The sequence below is a fragment of the Phyllobates terribilis genome, unplaced genomic scaffold (assembly GCF_046119375.1).
Source record: "Phyllobates terribilis strain yellow unplaced genomic scaffold, ASM4611937v1 Scaffold_1__5_contigs__length_1240528914, whole genome shotgun sequence".
Classification (NCBI taxonomy): Eukaryota; Metazoa; Chordata; class Amphibia; order Anura; family Dendrobatidae; genus Phyllobates; species Phyllobates terribilis.
Window position 1 is genome coordinate 744,645,838 of NW_027362761.1, and position 20,104 is coordinate 744,665,941.

The window sequence follows — 20,104 nt, forward strand, 5'->3', positions numbered from 1 at the left end:
TGTATGTATTTGCCTGATATTTCTTTATGATCTCTATTTTGGGCTGGATTTGGGGTTTCTAGATATTTTTGGCTGATTTATCAACTATAGCTTAAAAAATGCAGAATTTGGTGCAAGCATACTCCAGTCCATCCGTAGAGTGATTATATGTATGCATGACTTCTGAAATAAATTTTGCACCATTATGTGAAACGTGGACATTTTTTTGCTAAAAAGTCACCAAAAAGGTCAAAGATAAGTACAGAGTGATATCAGCTGGCTTGTCCTCATGAACACTTTCTCCTGAGCTAACAAGATCACTGAAATCATGTAATCAGGTCATTTTTTGGAGAGCTTAAATTCAGTGGAAATGAGGTTTTTGTGAATAAGTTAATTTTCATGGCAAGAAATGAGTTTGCAAATGTTGGCAGTTCATTTGATCTCTATTCATAATAAACTAGAGTTAACACAAATTACCACTGTTAATACTGAAGCAGTAAACTTTGTGGAAACCAAATTTTATATCAGTCTGAACACTTTTGCCCATTATTGTTGAGTCCTAGTTATCCTTTGAAAAACTGCAAAAGGAAAAAATGAGGAAAGGAAAAACGTCTAATTAATGGTATAGGTGCCTGCTGAAATCAGGATATATAGCAGGAGCACTACAGAAAATTTCCCAGCAATTATTTGGACTAATACACATGTTCTCTGATAGTCTTCTCACATGGCTAAAATAATTTCTTTTGTATTGACTCCTATCCTTCCCAATCCAGTGGTCCATTAGCGTACAACCACACTAATGTTCTAAACAATTTTTCTTGCCATAAGTTCCAGAGGGCCAGTGGCTACTGCATTGAAGCAATAGAAATTAATAAAGCTGATCACTTGAGAGATAGAAACCAACAAAAGCTACCCCTTTCTTGGTCTTGCATACATTTCAATGCCACACTTTAGCAACACGGAACTAGCATTAATATGAATAGATCTTTTTTTTAAAACATTTGCATTTTCTTGTTGACAAGTTTTACTTTTACATATAAGAAAACTAAAGCAAAGTTTCAAAGAGAACAGGAATCTTACTGTTGTCAAGTCATCATCAGGAAAATGGTTTGTGTAGACTAGACAGAACACCCACCTCATTCAAGAGACTTGTGGCTCTGTGGCGCAATGGATAGCGCATTGGACTTCTAGGGAACTGATGTGATTCAAAGGTTGTTGGTTTGAGTCCCACCAGAGTTGTATTTTGTAGCTTGCGTGACATTAATACTTTGTCTCAGTTTTTGTTAGAAAGATGAAAAAAAAAATTATCAAGTCTGGGCATCATACTAACGTTTAGATCATTGTTCCAGGACTAAAACTTCACTGGGGTCTACTTGCTACAGAAGAATAGTAGGACGACTCAATTTTGTTGATTTTTAAAATAACTTATTTTGCATCCAGTTTAGAAATTTTTGATTTATGTATGTTATCAGTACATAAAAGAGAAATGACACAAAATCTTTAATGCTGAGTTTTTTTTCTGATGTCTCTATCAGAGTGAACTAACTGAGGTTATGGTTTAGGATTCCTGAACTTACAAATTGGAAGTCACATTTAGATTTTAGCTCAGCAAAGAACGTAGAGGGAGCAGCTACTATTGGCTCCATGTCCCAAAGGACAGCAGATAGGGCACAATTTGTTATTGCCTATTTTTGGTCTAGTGTTTGATGTTCTGTTACTTGTTTTCACTAGTCCAAGATTCTTTTTTTAATTTGAGCAATTTTAAAAATCTTTTTGTATGTATTTGCCTGATATTTCTTTATGATCTCTATTGTGGGTTGAATTTGGGGTTTCTAGATATTTTTGGCTGATTTATCAACTATTAGAGTTGAGCGATACCTTCCGATATCGGGAAATATCGGATCGGATTGGATCGGACCGATACCGAAAAAGTATCGGATATCGCCGATTCCGATACCGGAAACCAATGCAAGTCAATGGGACAGAAATATCGGAATGAAAATAAACCCTTTCTTTCCTTGTAGGTTAATTCTACATGAAGGAAAACAACTAAGAATAATGTAGAATGTATTGGGGGAGGTGGGGGAGACAATAAAGGCATAGAGGTTTAGCCCAATCAAATGGAATAGCAGGAATTAATATTTTTTTTAAGACGTTCTGAGTTACGGAAATATTGACTATGTTAAGTATTTTTATATTTTGTCAGATATTTATGTTTCACTACTTCCATGCTCTTCACCTTCTTTTTTACTTCTCCCACACTTTCTCCTTCATCATCCTCAGCATCTTTTTCATCCACTTCTTCTTCACCTTCTTCATCTTCTTCTTCTTCACCTTCTTCGTATTATTCTTTTTTTTTACATTCTTCATATTCTACTTCTTCATCTTCTTCATATTCTTCTTCTTCATCATATTCTTATTTGTGGCAAGCATTCCTGTAGTTATCTATAAAAGGTTGGACATTACACCTTTCGTTCTGCCCGTCACAAAAGATTTACAACAGGATTTGTCCGCGTTCAGTTTGGCCTGCAGCAGCAGGTCTTTTCCAGGGGCACCATGAGGAGGAACGGACTCACCCCCATACACTGCTTAGTCATCTTCTGCTTAAAATTTAGATATTATCTTTTGCTCTGATTTTTAGTCTTATGCTTAATGTTCTTCCGCTTTTTGTTCTGCAGCTTCTTGTATTTCTGCTTCTTGGTTTTCTGTCTCTTGTTCTTCTGTATCTTGGTGCTTGTCTTCTCTTCTTTGTCCTCTTGGTCAACTTCTTCAGGGTCATCTTCTTGGTCTTCTTCGGGGTGGTCTTCAGGGTCCTCGTCTTCAGGGTCGTTGTCTTCGGGGTCCTCATCTTCTTTGGGGTGGTCTTCAGGGTCCTCGTCTTCAGGGTCGTCGTCTTCGGGGTCCTCGTCTTCCTCGGGTTGGTTTTCAGGGTCCTCGTCTTCAGGGTCCTCGTCAGGGAGATCCAGAGTGATTACCAAGAACCATTTCAAAAAGCTTGAACTTGGAAATGTAGCAGAAGGTACAAGAAGGCTGAGGAACTACCGAGGACCAGCTGACGGTACTGGAACCCGGATGGGTAGCAGAATGTATAAGAGCTAATGGAACTACCGAGGACCAGCTGATGGTACTGGAAGTCAGTTACTAAGCAGGAGGTACCTGTGCCAGAAAGCACTACCAAGGACCAGCAGACATTGGTGGAACTTGGATACCGAGAAGGAGGCACCTAATCCAAAGGCACTGCCGAGAACCAGCTAACGGTGCTGGAACCCGGATGGGTAGCAGAAGGTAGACATGTAAAAAAAAGTTTCAAGGCCGCGAGCCGGCCGCAGTTGCCAAAACCCACAGTCCTACAGGGGGTGCTTGGCCTATTGGCACTATGGAACCAGCCTTCATTGCCAGATCCCGCAGCCCACATAGGAGTCACCTAAACTGCAGGCACCATAGAGTCGGCTAACCCGACCGCAACACGACAGGACAACGCATTGAAGGCAAAGTGACATTGACACTACCCGGAAACAGCTGGCGTGCTGGAACCAGGCTGGGCAGGAGGGAGTTCCCGTGCCAAAGACACTGCCGAGAACCAGCTGACGGTACTGGAACCCGGATGGGTAGTAGAAGGTACTAGAGCAAATGGAACTACCGAGGACCAGCTGACGGTACTGGAACCCGGATGTGTAGCAGAAGGTATAAGAGCCAATGGAACTACCGAGGACCAGCTGACGGTAGTGGAACTCGGTTACTAAGCAGGAGGTACCTGTGCCAGAAAGCACTACCAAGGACCAGCAGACATTGGTGGAACTTGGATACCGTGAAGGAGGCACCTAATCCAAAGGCACTGCCGAGGACTAGCTGACGGTACTGGAACCCGGATGGGTAGCAGAAGGTACCCATGTAAAAAAAAGTTTCAAGGCCGCGAGCCGGCCGCAGCTGGCGTGCTGGAACCAGGCTGGGCAGGAGGGAGTACCCATGCCAAAGACACTGCCGAGAACCAGCTGACGGTACTGGAACCCGGATGGGTAGTAGAAGGTACAAGAGCAAATGGAACTACCGAGGACCAGCTGACGGTACTGGAACCCGGATGGGTAGCAGAAGGTACAAGAGCCAATGGAACTACCGAGGACCAGCTGATGGTACTGGAACTCGATTACTAAGCAGGAGGTACCTGTGCCAGAAAGCACTACCAAGGACCAGCAGACGTTGGTGGAACTTGGATACCGAGAAGGAGGCACCTAATCCAAAGGCACTGCCGAGAACCAGCTGACGGTACTGGAACCCGGATGGGTAGCAGAAGGTACAAGAGCCAATGGAACTACCGAGGACCAGCTGACGGTACTGGAACTCGCAAGCCGGCCGCAGTTACCAAAACCCACAGTCCTACAGGGGGTGCTTGTCCTATTGGCACTATGGAACCAGCCTTCATTGCCAGAATCCGCAGCCCACATAGGAGTCACCTAAACTGCAGGCACCATAGAGTCGGCTAACCTGACCGCAACACGACAGGACAACGCATTGGAGGCAAAGTGACGTTGACACTACCCGGAAACAGCTGGCGTGCTGGAACCAGGCTGGGCAGGAGGGAGTACCCGTGCCAAAGACACTGCTGGGAAACAGCTGGCGGTGCTGGAACCCAGGGTAAATACTAAAAACAGAGGAGCCAGAGGTGTATTTGGAGGAGGTTTTAAATCAGTAGTACAGTGGATGTGGACAAAGCAGGAGAATTTGCCGGACACACAGCTGGGGATCAGCTGACGTTACTGAACCCCAATAACACTGGAGCAAGCGTTGATTGTTCAGACGGCACTTCTGAGCAGCAACTAGCGGTATTTGAGCACAGGGTAAATACTAAAAACAGAGGAGCCAGAGGTGTATTTGGAGGAGGTTTTAAATCAGTAGTACAGTGGATGTGGACAAAGCAGGAGAACTTGCCGGACACACAGCTTGGGATCAGCTGACGTTACTGAACCCCAATAACACTGGAGCAAGCGTTGACTATGCAGATGGCACTTCTGAGCAGCAACTAGCGGTATTGGAGCCCAGGGTAAATACTAAAAACAGAGGAGCCAGAGGTGTATTTGGAGGAGGTTTTAAATCAGTAGTACAGTGGATGTGGACAAAGCAGGAGAATTTGCCGGACACACAACTGGGGATCAGCCGATGTTACTGAACCCCAATAACACGGCAGCAAGTGTTGACTGTGCAGAGGGCACTTCCGAGCGCCAACTGGCGGTGTTGGAGCTCAGGGATAATACTGAAAACAGAGGAGCCAGAGGTGTAATTGGAGCAACTTTAAAATCTGTAGTAGTGAGAAGGTGGAAAGAGCAGGAGAAATTGCCGTCCGCACAGCAGGGGAACAGCTGACGTTACTGAACCCGAGTAACACGGCAGCAAGTGTTGACTGTGCAGACGGCACTTCCAAGCGCCAACTGGCGGTGTTGGAGCTCAGGGATAATACTGAAAACAGAGGAGCCAGAGGTGTAATTGGAGCAACTTTAAAATCTGTAGTAGTGAGAAGGTGGACAGAGCAGGAGAAATTGCCGTCCGCACAGCAGGGGAACAGCTGACGTTACTGAACCCAAATAACACGGCAGCAAGTGTTGACTGTGCAGACGGCACTTCCGAGCGCCAACTGGCAGTGTTGGAGCTCAGGGATAATACTGAAAACAGAAGAGCCAGAGGTGTAATTGGAGCAACTTTAAAATCTGTAGTAGTGAGAAGGTGAACAGAGCAGGAGAAATTGCCGTCCGCACAGCAGGGGAACAGCTGATGTTACTGAACCCCAATAACACAGCAGCAAGTGTTGACTGTGCAGACGGCACTTCCGAGTGCCAACTGGCGGTGTTGAAGCTCAGGGATTGCAGTTCAGGTGGTAGAAACATGAACACAACAGGAGACCTGGATACTGTTGCCAACCAATTATTTATTCTGGAAGAGGACTGGCAAATTCATGAGAGATCCAGGCCTTGTTCATTTTGAGAAAAGTAAGCCGGTCATCGTTAAAGGAGGATAGTCGCATGCGACGGTCTGTTAGTACACCACCTGTGACACTAAAGACGCGTTCCGATAATACACTAGCAGCAGGGCAAGCTAGCACCTCCAATGTATACTGACTAAGCTCTGGCCATGTATCCAGCTTACAGACCCAAAACTTGAAGGGAGAAGAGCCGTCTGGGAGTACACTAAGAGGGCAAGACGTGTAGTCTGTCACCATCTGACGGAAACGTTGCCTCCTGCTAACTGGAGCCGTCTGTGATGGTGTAGACATTTGTGGCGGCGGGGACACAAAACTTTGCCACATTTCGGCCATACTGGTCTTGCCTTGTGCTGAGGCGCTGCTTCTGCTCCCTCTTTGGGCAGAGCTTCCTCCACTGCCTCGACGCACTGAGCTGCTTTGTAAAGCACTAGCAGCACTGCTCTCGGTTGGAATGGAGAACATGATGGAATGCACCAGTGCGTCTTGGTACTCCCACATTTTAAGATCCAGGTTCAATGGTGTTATGAGGCTTTGTAAGTTGTCCCGGTAGCGAGGATCTAGGAGGGTGGACACCCAATAATCAGCCGTGTTGAGAATGTGGGCGATGCGGCGGTCGTTTCTCAGGCACTGCAGCATGAAATCAACCATGTGCTGCAGTCTGCCAACTGGCCAAGAAACGCTGTCCCCTGCTTGAGGCGTGATCTCTGCCTGCTCTGCATCACCCCACCCTCGCTCTAGATACTGACTACTAGAGCATTGTGTACCTCCCTCCTCTGGACAGATGTCTTCCTCATCCATTGACTCCTCCTCATCCTCCTCACAAAGTGTCCCCTGCCTAGGCTTTTGTGAGGAACCACGTTGCGCAGACTGTAGAGAAGCAGATGGCATTTGTGACTCCTCATCCTCCACCTCTTCCAAAACCTCGTCCCTTAGTGCTTGCAGTGTTTTTTCAAGCAGGCAGATAAGGGGGATAGTCATGCTGACTAGTGCATCATCTGCACTCGCCATCCGCGTGGAATAATCGAAGGCACGCAAAACGTGGCAAATGTCCTTCATAGAGGCACACTCAGTGGTGGTGAAGTGTGAACGTCGCGCACTGCCACTTGTTTGTGCCTGCTGCAGCTGGTACTCCATTACTGCTGCCTGCTGCTCACACAACCTCTCCAACATATGTAACATTGAATTCCACCTGGTGGGTAGGTCACATATGATGCGATGTTCCGGAAGACGTAATCGGTGCTGCAGAGCTGCAATGCGTGATCTTGCGTTGCTGGAACGCCGCAAGTGAGCGCACTCTATGCGGACCTTGTGAAGCAGTGCATCAATATCCGAATAGTCCCTCAAAAAACTCTGCACGACCAAGTTGAGCACATGTGCCAGACATGGGATGTGAGTGAGGTTGCCTAGGCCCAGAGCTGCCACCAGATTTCGGCCATTGTCACACACTACCATGCCTGGCTGGAGATTCGCTGGCACAAACCACACGTCGCTCTGCTGCTTGATGGCATTCCAGAGCTCCTGCACTGTGTGGCTTCGATTCCCCAAATAAATTAATTTTAATACGGCCTGTTGACGTTTGGCCACGGCTGTGCTCATATCGGTCATCATAACAGGTAACCGTTCATGGGTCGATGTGGAGGTAGACCATGACGGCTCCTGCAGCGCTGATTCAGAGGAACTGGAGTATGAGGAGGAGTCAATGTGTACAGGCTGGATTCCTGCAATCCTTGGATTTGGCAGAACACGTACAGCGCCACTCTCAAGATCTGTACCCGGCTCCACAACATTTACTCAATGGGCAGTGAGGGAAAGGTATCGTTCCTGTCCATGCTTACTGGTCCACGCATCGGTGGTCAGGTGGACCTTGCTACTGACGGCGTTTTGTAGCGCATGTTTAATTTTTCCCTCCACATGATGTTGCAGGGCAGGGACGGCTTGCCTGCTGAAATAAAAGCGGCTGGGCACGTTGTATTGTGGGACTGCCAATGCCATAAAGTTACGGAAGGTGTCAGTCTCCACCAGCCTGAATGATAGCATTTCAAGGGCCCGTAGTTTAGCAATGCCAGCATTCAGAGCCTGTGCTCGGGGGTGGTTTGCCGAGTATGGGCACCTTTTCTCCCATGCCTGTGCTAATGATGGCTGTAGACTGGCCTGGGAGTGTGAGGATGACTGGGAAAGTGGTGCTGTGGGTGGAATTACACTGTGTCTCTGTACAACAGTGCCAGAGATTCTTCCATGGCGATCCTGTGAGGAAGCCGAACCAGCTGTGTGTGAGCTGGAGGAAGAGGCTACAACACGAGCTGAATCATAGAATCATAGAATCATAGAATGGTAGAGTTGGAGGGGACCTCCTGGGTCATCTGGTCCAACCCCCTGCTCAAAGCAGGATTCACTAAATCATCTCAGACAGATGTCTGTCCAGCCTCTTTTTGAAGACATCCATTGAAGGGGAACTCACCACCTCTCGTGGCAGCCTGTTCCACTCATTAATCACCCTAACTGTCAAAAAGTTTTTTCTAATATCTAATCTGTGTCTCCTCCCATTTAGTTTCATCCCATTGCTTCTAGTCTTTCCTTGTGCAAATGAGAATAAAGATGATCCTTCTACAATGTGACAGCCCTTGACATATTTGTAGACAGCTATTAAGTCTCCTCTCAGTCTTCTTTTTTGCAAGCTAAACATTCTCAAATCCTGCAACCGTTCCTCATAGGACAGGGTTTGCAGACCAGTCACCATTCTGGTCGCTCTTCTCTGAACTTGCTCCAGTTTGTCGATGTCTTTTTTAAAATGTGGTGCCCAAAACTGTACACAGTATTCCAGATGAGGTCTGACCAAAGAGGAGTAAAGACCGATAATGACTTCACGTGATCTAGACTGTATGCTTCTGTTAATACATCCCAGAATTGTATTTGCCTTTTTTGCTGCTGCATCACACTGTTGACTCATGTTCAGTCTATGATCTATTAGTATACCTAAGTCTTTTTCACATGTACTGTTGCTTAGCTCTATTCCTCCCATTCTGTATATGCTTTTTTCATTTTTATTGCCCAGATGTAGTACTTTGCATTTTTCCCTGTTAAAAATCATTCTGTTGGTTGCTGCCCACTGCTCCAGTTTATTTAGGTCTTTTTGAATCCTCTCTCTCTCTTCTCTAGTATTAGCTATCCCTCCTAGCTTTGTGTCATCAGCAAATTTAATCAGTTTACCCTCAATTCCTTCATCTAAATCATTGATAAAGATGTTGAACAATACAGGTCCCAGGACGGAGCCCTGTGGTACCCCACTTGAGACATTCATCCAGCTGGATGTGAAGCCATTTACAACCACCCTTTGAGTCCGATCACTAAGCCAGTTATGAATCCACCTAACAGTTGCCTGGTCCATTGCATACTTGGTCATTTTTTCAATAAGGATGGTGTGAGATACTTTGTCAAATGCTTTGCTGAAGTCAAGATATACTATATCTACAGCATTTCCCTGATCCACCCAGTCAGTGATTCTGTCATAGAAGGAAATTAAGTTAGTCAGACATGACTTGTTAGTTACAAACCCATGCTGACTCTGGTTAATCACTTCATTCTTATCCAGGTACTTACATACATGTTGTTTAATAATTTGTTCAAAGATCTTTCCTGGTATAGAAGTCAGACTCACCGGCCTATAGTTCCCTGGGTCCACCTTCTTCCCCTTTTTGAAGATAGGAACAATATTTGCTCTTCTCCAGTCTTCTGGGACTTCTCCTGTTCTCCAAAAATTTTCAAAGATTATGGAGAGTGGTTCTAAAATTTCTTCTACGATCTCCTTCAGTACTCTGGGGTGTAATTCATCTGGACCTGGAGACTTGAACTCATTTATGTTAGCTAAATATTCCCTCACAATCTTTCTGTTTACAGATAACTTGGATTCTTCTATTCCTTTAAAAGGACAGTGAAGATCAGTTGATGTTACATTTTCTTTCTGAGAGAAAACAGATGCAAAATAGGAATTAAAAAGTTTGGCCTTCTCAACATCCTCTCTTACCATTTCTCCATTTTCATCCTGTATAAATCCTATAGCATCTTTGACTTTTCTTTTACTTTTGACATACCCCCAAAATCCTTTTTTATTGCTTTTGACATCTCTTGCAAGCCTTAATTCATTGTCAGCTTTAGCTAACCTGATACGTGCCCTGCAGGATCTGCAGACTGCATTATAATCTTCTTTAGATATGCCTCCCTCTTTCCATTTAATAAACATTTCTTTCTTTCTTTTTAGCATGTGTTTAAGTTCTGTGTTCATCCATCCTGGTTTCCTTAAATGCTTCCCATTCTTCCTACTTTTCGGGATTGTTAACGATTGTGCTTTGAGAATCTCATTTTTAAAAATTTCCCATCCTTCCTGAACATTTTTGTCCTTAAGGACATCCAGCCATTGGATCCCTCCTATTCTCTTTCTGAGTCTCTTAAAATCTGCCTTTCTAAAATCTAACCTTGAAGTTTGAGTCTTCACATGTCTTCCTCCTCTAGTTATCCAAAATTCTATAATAGCATGATCGCTGCCTCCTAGGGTCCCAGCCACCTTTACCTCCTCAACCATTTCCTCCCTGTTTATAAGGATTAGATCCAAAGTAGCAGATCCCCTTGTTTTCTCCCCTACCTTTTGGAAGATAAAGTTGTCAGCAAGAGAGGATAAGAATTTGCTTGACCTGTTAGTTTTACTTGAGAGAGATTCCCAACAAATGTCTGGATAGTTGAAATCTCCCATGACCACTACGTCATAGTTTTTGGAGAACTTGGTCATTTGATACATAAAGAGTTCATCCATATCTTCAGCTTGCCCAGGTGGCCTGTAGTAAATGCCTACAATGGTGTCCTTTCCGTTGTTCTCTCCTTGTATTCTTACCCAAACAGTTTCCACAGAACTCCCAGTCTCTGAAGCTTCAATCTCTGTGCAGATATACGCTTTTCTAACATACAATGCGACACCTCCTCCTCGTTTATCAAGTCTGTTTCTTGCAAATAAGTTGTATCCTTTTAGCCTTTTATTCCAATCATGTGTATCGTCTCACCAAGTTTCAGTGATTCCAATGACATCATATTCCTTTTCCTGCATTAGTAGTTCCAATTCTCCTTGTTTGTTGCCCATGCTTTGTGCATTTGTATAAAAACATTTTAGTTTGTGATTGGTTTCTCTTCCTCCCATATTTTTATTATTTAAATTGTTTTGTCTTTGTTCTTCTTTTCCACTTCCAGTAGCAGAGATCTCAATAGTATTTGTCAGCTGTATGGCTTTTTCTGGCCTTTTGCTTCCCTTCCCACATTGCTCTAGTTTAAAGCTCTCCTGATGAGTGTAGCAAGGCAACTTCCAAATACATGTTTTCCAGTCTTCGTAAGGTGCACCCCATCTCTAGCAAGTAGTCCATCGTATAGGTAATTCATTCCGTGATCCAGAAATCCAAATTCTTGTTGACGGCACCATCGACGTAGCCAGTTGTTCACCTGTAGAATCTTATTCCACCTCATTGTTCCATGGTCATCCACTGGGAGGATGGATGAGAAGACCACCTGCGCTTCCAATTCTTTCACTTTCTTGCCTAAGTCTTCAAAGTCTCTGCAGATGGTTTCCAGGTCCTTTCTTGCGGTGTCATTTGTCCCCACATGTATTAGCAGGAATGGGTAGTGATCTGTAGGTCTGAAGAGTCTTGATATCCTGTCAGACACATCTTTAATTTTTGCTCCTGGAAGACAGCACATTTCTCTTGAGGTTATGTCTGGTCTGCAGATAGCGGCCTCTGTTCCTCTTAACAGGGAATCCCCCATGACCACCACTCTCCGTTTTTTCTTCACAACATTCTTCTTTCTCCATCCAGGAGGATTCTGAGGGCTTACAAGGTTCTTCATTGTGGGCAGAGTCTTATTTTGCTGTATTTCTTCATGGTTCTCCTGCGTGAGAGCCTGGTACTGGTTCCTGAGCAGTATGGGTGCTGACTGCCTCTCGATCCTCCAGCTTCTGTGGGTCACATGCTTCCATTCCTCTGTTTCCTCAGGTGCAGTTCGAATTTCTTCTCTTTCTGAATCATGAAGAGATAATTCTGCTCTGTCTAAGAACTCTTCACCTTCCTTAATGATTTTCAAGGTAGTTAACCTCTCTTCTAGATTTCGCAACTTTTCCTCCAACAGGGACACAAGCTTGCATTTCTGGCATGTGAAGTTTGGCTTTTCCACTGGCAAGTCTGTGAACATGTAGCAGGATATGCAGCTCACCAAATGGCTCCTGGACTCTTCCATGTTCTTACTGTTAACGTTCTGAAAACAGTGAAAAAAGCTTCAAAAAGCGCGCGCCTGCAGGTGGTAGAAGAGGTGGTAGTGGCGCTGTAGGTTGACCTAGGTCTTCAGTGTGTTTTTGTAACTCCACCACGTGCTTGGTCCGCACATGTTTCCACATATTTGTGGTATTGAGGTCGCTGACACTTTTCCCTCTTTTCACCTTCTGATTACACAACTTGCATTTGACAAAGCAAATGTCATCTGCAACTGTGTCAAAAAAGGACCAGGCACTGCAAGTCTTGGGAGCGCCCGCTTTGGATTTTGGAAGAGCCATGCTACTAATGGGTGCCGAAGTGGAGGCTACAGGCAACCAAGTCTGCCCCCTCCCTCTCCCTCCTTTTTGGGCTGTTCGGGGAATCTCTTCCTCAGAGCTGCTCCCACCACCTTCCTGTCCCTCACACCATGATGGGTCAAGGACCTCATCATCTACACCACCCTCTTCAAACAACTGCTTCTCCTGGGTAGTCTCGACAGCACAGTACGCACCAGAAAGTGGCACCTGAGTCTCATCATCAGATGCGTACTGAGGTGTGCTGCTGACCATAGGCACTGGCCCTCCCGCCTCTTCAGATTCAGAGAGACAAAACGGTTGCGCATCACTGCATACTACCTCTTCTACAAATTCTCGAATTCTGCTTGGCTGGACCCCTCTTTCCAAGCCAAGAGATTCAGAGAACAGAAGTAGAGATGGCTCCTGTCCAGGGCTCTCTGACTGCCTGGGCAATTTGGCAGGTGGTGAAGAAACAGATGGGTGCTCATCAGTGCTCAGGACCTGAGAGGATCTGGAACTAATTGAAGTCGATGCGTTAGCTGCCATCCATCCGACAACGGCTTCAATTTGGTCCTCCCGCAGCAGTGGGGTACGGCTAGCTCCTACAAAGCTGCGCATAAAGGACTGTTCCCTGGTAAAACTGGGGGATGCTGAGTCACTGGTGCCCGCAGCAGGCACAGAATCCCCACGTCCTCTCCCTGCAGGCACAGAATCCTCACGTCCTCTCCCTGCAGAAACTCCACGCCCACGCCCACGACCACGACCACGACCACATGCCTTACTCCCTGCCTTCTTCTTCTTGGTAGACTGATAAAGATAGGCAGAAAAGTACTAAGGGCTTAGTGTGCTTATTCCTGAACAGCTGCTAACAGGTATAAGAAACACTAATTTTATAAAGTGTGGACTAGACTTTAATATGAGCTAATGTGGCCTACACAACTGTAAAGTGGAGTGTTTGGTGAACTTTATTTAGGTTTTTTTTGTCACAAAAAGACACTGGATGTGCCTAAAGATGTAATACCGATAGTATCACAAACTTTTTGTAGCTATTACAATGTAGGAAGGTAACCTACAATGCAATAGATGAGGCTACAAAAAATAGGCTAATACTAATCTGGCTGGGGCTGCAGGGTCCAATGCTGCAGAAAGGCTCCTCTAACTACTCCTATATAGTGTGTTTGGAACCAATTTAGCTGAATACGGATGGAACCACCACATTAATAGGAGAAATCAGGAAAAATTATGAATTGGCAAAAAAGGACAATGTATGAGGCAGTGACACACACTGAGTGCACTACAAGACGTGGCTGAAGTACACACTACAGGGTGAGCTGCACTCACACACACAGACCTTGCAGACAGCGGTGAACAGTACAGATGCAGAGCACTGTGCACTAGCACTGCAAGACTAAAAAAATTTCTCTATCTACTCCTATATAGTGTGTTTGGAACCAATTTAGCTGAATACGGATGGAACCGCCACACTAATAGGAGATATCAGAAAAAATTATGAATTGGCAAAAAAGGACAATGTATGAGGCAGTGACACACACTAACTGCACTACAACCAGACGTGGTTGAAGCACACACTACAGGGTTAGCTGCACTCACACACACAGACCTTGCAGAAAGCGGTGAACAGCACAGAGAACTGTGCACTAGCGCTGCAAGGCACAGCGATTTATAAAGTAGCTTGGGTAAAGCAGAATAGACCAAATAGGTAGCTAAAACTGTCCCTCAGAACAACAGCGTCCTATCCCTAACTGAATTCACAGCAGAGTGAGCTCAAAATGGCGGCGGCGGCTTTTATAGTGCATCATGACATCATTTCAGCAGCCAATCACAGCCATGCCATTAGTTTAGATGCCTACATGCCTAACAGGATGTGCCCACACTTCTTAGGATCCTCATTGGCGGAAAAAAATGAAAATGGCTCATTGCATTATGGGAACTTCCGATTCCGGTATACGATATTGCAAAAGTATCGGAATTAAGTATCGGAATTCCGATACCGCGAATATCGGCCGATACCCAATATTTCAGTATCGGAATGCTCAACACTATCAACTATCGCTTAAAAAAATGCAGAATTTGGTGCAAGCATACTCCAGTCCATCCGTAGTGTGATTATATGTATGCATGACTTCTGGTATAAATTTTGCACCATTATGCGAAACGTGGACATTTATTTGCTAAAAAGTCACCAAAAAGGTCAAAGGTAAGAACAGAGTGATATCAGCTGGCTTTTCCTCATGAACACTCTCTCCTGAGCTAACGAGATCACTGAAATCATGTAATCAGGTCATTTTTTGGAGAGCTTAAATTCAGTGGAAATTAGGTTTTTGTGAATAAGTTAATTTTCATGGCAAGAAATGAGTTTGCAAATGTTGGCAGTTCGTTTGATCTCTATTCATAATAAACTAGAGTTAACACAAATTACCACTGTTAATACTGAAGCAGTAAACTTTGTGGAAACCAAATTTTATATCAGTCTGAACACTTTTGGCCATTATTGCTGAGTCCTAGTTATTCTTTGAAAAACTGCAAAAGGAAAAAATGAGGAAAGGAAGAACATCTAATTAATGGTATAGGTTCCTGCTGAAATCAGGATATATAGCAGGAGCACTACAGAAAATTTCCCAGCAATTATTTGGACTAAAACACATGTTCTCTGATAGTCTTTTCACATGGCTAAAATAATTTCTTTTGTATTGACTCCTATCCTTCCCAATCCAGTGGTCCATTAGCGTACAACGACACTTATATTCTAAACAATTTTTCTTGCCATAAGTTCCAGAGGGCCAGTGGCTACTGCCTTGAAGCAATAGATATTAATAAAGCTGATCGCTTGAGAGATAGAAACCAAAAAAGCTACCCCTTTCTTGGTCTTGCATACATTTCAATGCCACACTTTAGCAACACGGAACTAGCAATAATATGAGTAGATCTTTTTTTTAAAACATTTGCATTTTCTTGTTGACAAGTTTTACTTTTACATATAAGTAGACTAAAGCAAAGTTTCAAAGAGAAGAGGAATCTAACTGTTGTCAAGTCATCAGGAAAATGGTTTGTCTAGACTTGACAGAACACCCACCTCATTCAGGAGACTTGTGGCTCTGTGGCATAATGGATAGCGCATTGGACTTATAGGGAACTGATGTGATTCAAAGATTGTGGGTTCAAGTACCACCAGAGTTGTATTTAGTAGCTTGCGTAACATTAATACTTTGTCTCAGTTGATGTTAGAAAGATGAAGAAGAAAAAATTATCAAATCTGGGCTTCATACTAACATTTAGAGCATTGTTCCAGGACTAAAACTTCACTGGGGTCTACTTGCTACAGAAGACTAATAGGGCAACTCAAATTTGTTGACTTTTAAAATAACTTATTTTGCATCCAGTTTAGAAATTCTTGATTTATGTACGTTATCAGTACATAAAAGAGAAATGACACAAACTCTTTAATGCTGAGTTTTTTTTCTGATGTCTCTATCAGAGTGAACTAACTGAGGCTATGGTTTAGGATTCCTGAACTTACAAATTGGAAGTCACATTTAGATTTGAGCTCAGCAAAGAACGTAGAGGGAGCAGCTGCTAACGGCTCCATGTCCCAAAGAATAGCAGATAGGGCACAATTTGTTATTGCCTATTTTTGGTCCAGTGTTTGATGTTCTGTTACCTGTTTTAACTGGTCCCAGATTCTTTTTTTAATTTGAGCATTTTTAAAAGTCTTTTTTGTATGTATTTGCCTGATATTTCTTTATGATCTCTATTGTGGGTTGGATTTGGGGTTTCTAGATATTTTTGGCTGATTTATCAACAAAAGCTTAAAAAAATGCAGAATTTGGTGCAAGCATACTCCAGTCCATCCGTAGAGTGATTATATGTATGCATGACTTCTGGTATAAATTTTGCACCATTATACGTAATGTGGACATTTTTTTTGCTAAAATGTCACCAAAAAGGTCAAAGATAAGAACAGAGTGATATCAGTTGGCTTGTCCTCATGAACACTTTCTCCTGAGCTAACGAGATCAATGAAATCATGTAATCAGGTCATTTTTTGTAGAGCTTAAATTCAGTGGAAATTAGTTTTTTGTGAATAAGTTTATTTTCATGGCAAGATGTGAGTTTGCAAATGTTGGTAGTTCGTTTGATCTCTATTCATAATAAACTAGAGTTAACACAAATTACCACTGTTAATACTGAAGCAGTAAACTTTGTGGAAACCAAATTTTATATCAGTCTGAACACTTTTGGCCATTATTGTTGAGTCCTAGTTATTCTTTGAATAACTGCAAAAGGAAAAAATGAGGAAAGGAAAAACGTCTAATTAATGGTATAGGTTCCTGCTGAAATCAGGATATATAGCAGGAGCACTACAGAAAATTTCCCAGCAATTATTTGGACTAAAACACATGTTCTCTGATAGTCTTCTCACATGGCTAAAATAATTTCTTTTGTATTGACTCCTATCCTTCCCAATCCAGTGGTCCATTAGCGTACAATGACACTTATGTTCTAAACAATTTTTCTTGCCATAAGTTCCAGAGGGCCAGTGGCTACTGCATTGAAGCAATAGATATTAATAAAGCTTATCGCTTGAGAGATAGAAACCAAAAAAAGCTACCCGTTTCTTGGTCTTGCATACATTTCAATGCCACACATTAGCAACACAGAACTAGCATTAATATGAATAGATCTTTTTTTTAAAACATTTGCATTTTCTTGTTGACAAGTTTTACTTTTACATATAAGAAGACTAAAGCAAAGTTTCAAAGAGAACAGGAATCTTACTGTTGTAAAGTCATCATCAGGAAAATGGTTTGTCTAGACTTGACAGAACACCCACCTCATTCAGGAGACTTGTGGCTCTGTGAAGCAATGGATAGCGCATTGGACTAATAGGGAACTGATGTGATTCAAAGGTTGTGGGTTCGAGTCCCACCAGAGTCATATTTTGTAGATTGCGTGACATAAATACTTTGTCTCAGTTGATGTTAGAAAGATGAAAAAGAAAAAATTATCAAATCTGGGCTTCATACTAAAGGTTAGAGCATTGTTCCAGGACTACAACTTCACTGGGGTCTACTTGCTACAGAAGACTAATAGGACGACTCAATGTTGTTGACTTTTAAAATAACTTATTTTGCATCCAGTTTAGAAATTCTTGATTTATGTATGTTATCAGTACATAAAAGAGAAATGACATAAACTGTTTAATGCTGAGTTTTTTTTCTGATGTCTCTATCAGAGTGAACTAACTGAGGCTATGGTTTAGGATTCCTGAACTTACAAACTGGAAGTCACATTTAGATTTTAGCTCATCAAAGAACGTAGAGGGAGCACCTACTAACGGCTCCATGTCCCAAAAGATAGCAGATAGGGCACAATTTGTTATTGCCTATTTTTGGTCTAGTGTTTGATGTTCTGTTACTTGTTTTCACTAGTGCCAGATTCTTTTTTTAATTTGAGCATTTCTAAAAGTCTTTTTTGTATGTATTTTCCTGATATTTCTTTATGATCTCTATTGTGGGTTGGATTCGGGGTTTCTAGATATTTTTGGCTGATTTATCAACTATAGCTTAAAAAAATGCAGAATTTGGTGCAAGCATACTCCAGTCCATCCATAGAGTGATTATATGTATGCATGACTTCTGGTATAAATTTTGCACCATTATGCGAAACGTGGACATTTTCTTGCTAAAAAGTCACCAAAAAGGTCAAAGATAAGAACAGAGTGATATCAGCTGGCTTGTCCTCATGAACACTTTCTCCTGAGCTAACGAGATCACTGAAATCATGTAATCAGGGCATTTTATGGAGAGCTTAAACTCAGTGGAAATTAGGTTTTTGTGAATAAGTTAATTTTCATGGCAAGAAATGAGTTTGCAAATATTGGCAGTTCATTTGATCTCTATTCATAATGAACTAGAGTTAACACAAATTACCACTGTTAATACTGAAGCAGTAAATTTTGTGGAAACCAAATTTTATATTAGTCTGAACACTTTTGGCCATTATTGTTGAGTCCTAGTTATTCTTTGAAAAACTGCAAAAGGAAAAAATGAGGAAAGAAAAACGTCTAATTAATGGTATAGGTGCCTGCTGAAATCAGGATTAGTGTTGAACCACCCACGTAGTGTTCGTGTTCGGTTCGGTTCGTCTAACACCCGTATGTTCGCCGAACTGTTCGTCGAACACCTTTGAACACCGTTAAAACCAATGGCAGGCAAACAAAAACACATAGAAACACATAGAAAACACCTTCAAAGGTGTCCAAAAGCTAACAAACTGCTCAGAAGACACAACTAACACATGGAATAGTGACAAGTACATATAGTCATGCGAAAAGAAAGGAGGTGGAGGAGTAAAATGAGGTGGAGACACAGATAAAGGCATGTCATGCCCTTCTAAAACCAAAAAAGTGCGAAGGCGACACAGCCAGTCGGTTTCTGCCCCTGCGATCTCCGTGTCGCCGGGTTTGTGCCAGAGCTGCGGTGGACCCTGATGGCCAGCCCCCCTCTCTCAATACTGGTGCCTTTCCGCTGGTTGGTCGAGCCCCCCCGCGGTGGGGGGGGGTAACATCTGCAGAAGAAAGACCATCTTCCAGCCAAACTAAGATGTCTACTTCTTTTCGTGGACAATGTGATATGATCCCTTTCTTACGGACACGCCCATCGCTACAAATTCCAGATGAGGCACAAAAACAGCAGGTGCTTCAACAAATATCAAGTGCTCCTTCAAGTGGGCTCTCCTCCATCTCAACTTCAACATCACAAATACTCCAGTCCTGAGGTGTCACCCCAATCGCACTGCTTCTTCACAGCTCCCAAGTCTCCAGCTGCCCGTCTGAGTATGGGGTAACACAGATGGTTGAGTCTACACAGCTTTTTACTCATACTATAGCCTGGGAAACGGAGGTCTGCTACAGAGCTTCTGTTAATCCAGACGAGGAAATGATATGCACTGATGTCCAGAATCTTTATGAGTCGGATCCTGGACCAGATGAAGAAGGTTCTGAGCATAATGTAGACCCTCTTTCCCAAACTGTAAATCCTGTTGGTGGAGACAATGATGAAGACGATGATGAGACTCAAATACCTGATTGGAGCGACAACTTGAATTTTCAGTCAGGGCAGGAAAAGGTTGGCTCTGAGGACGACTGGTGTGAGAACACACAGGGTGATGATGATGAGGTTGGAGATCCCACTTACTGTCAACCCACAGTCAGCCAGTCGATGAGGTCAGCAGAGGAGGTGGAGGAGGATGTGACTAGCCCAGGGGATGGGGATGACTCGGTACCCGGGCCTTTGCCTGGCCTTTGGGATGTCGCAGTGGTCGGCTCCCGGGCCCGTACCCTGGGGTCAGTCTTCAAAAGGGTGGATAATTGTTAATTTTCTAAGAGTTTGTGATGCCACCTGTGGTATCTGGTGAGAAGCACCAGCGCTACAGTAGTCCACTGAGGTCAGTGATAAGGCAGCTCGATGGTATAGCTCCCCACAGGTGGAGCTAGACCTCAGAAAAGAATATGCAGCTGGAATGCAGGACAGGCGAGATCCAGCTGGGTCAGAGCA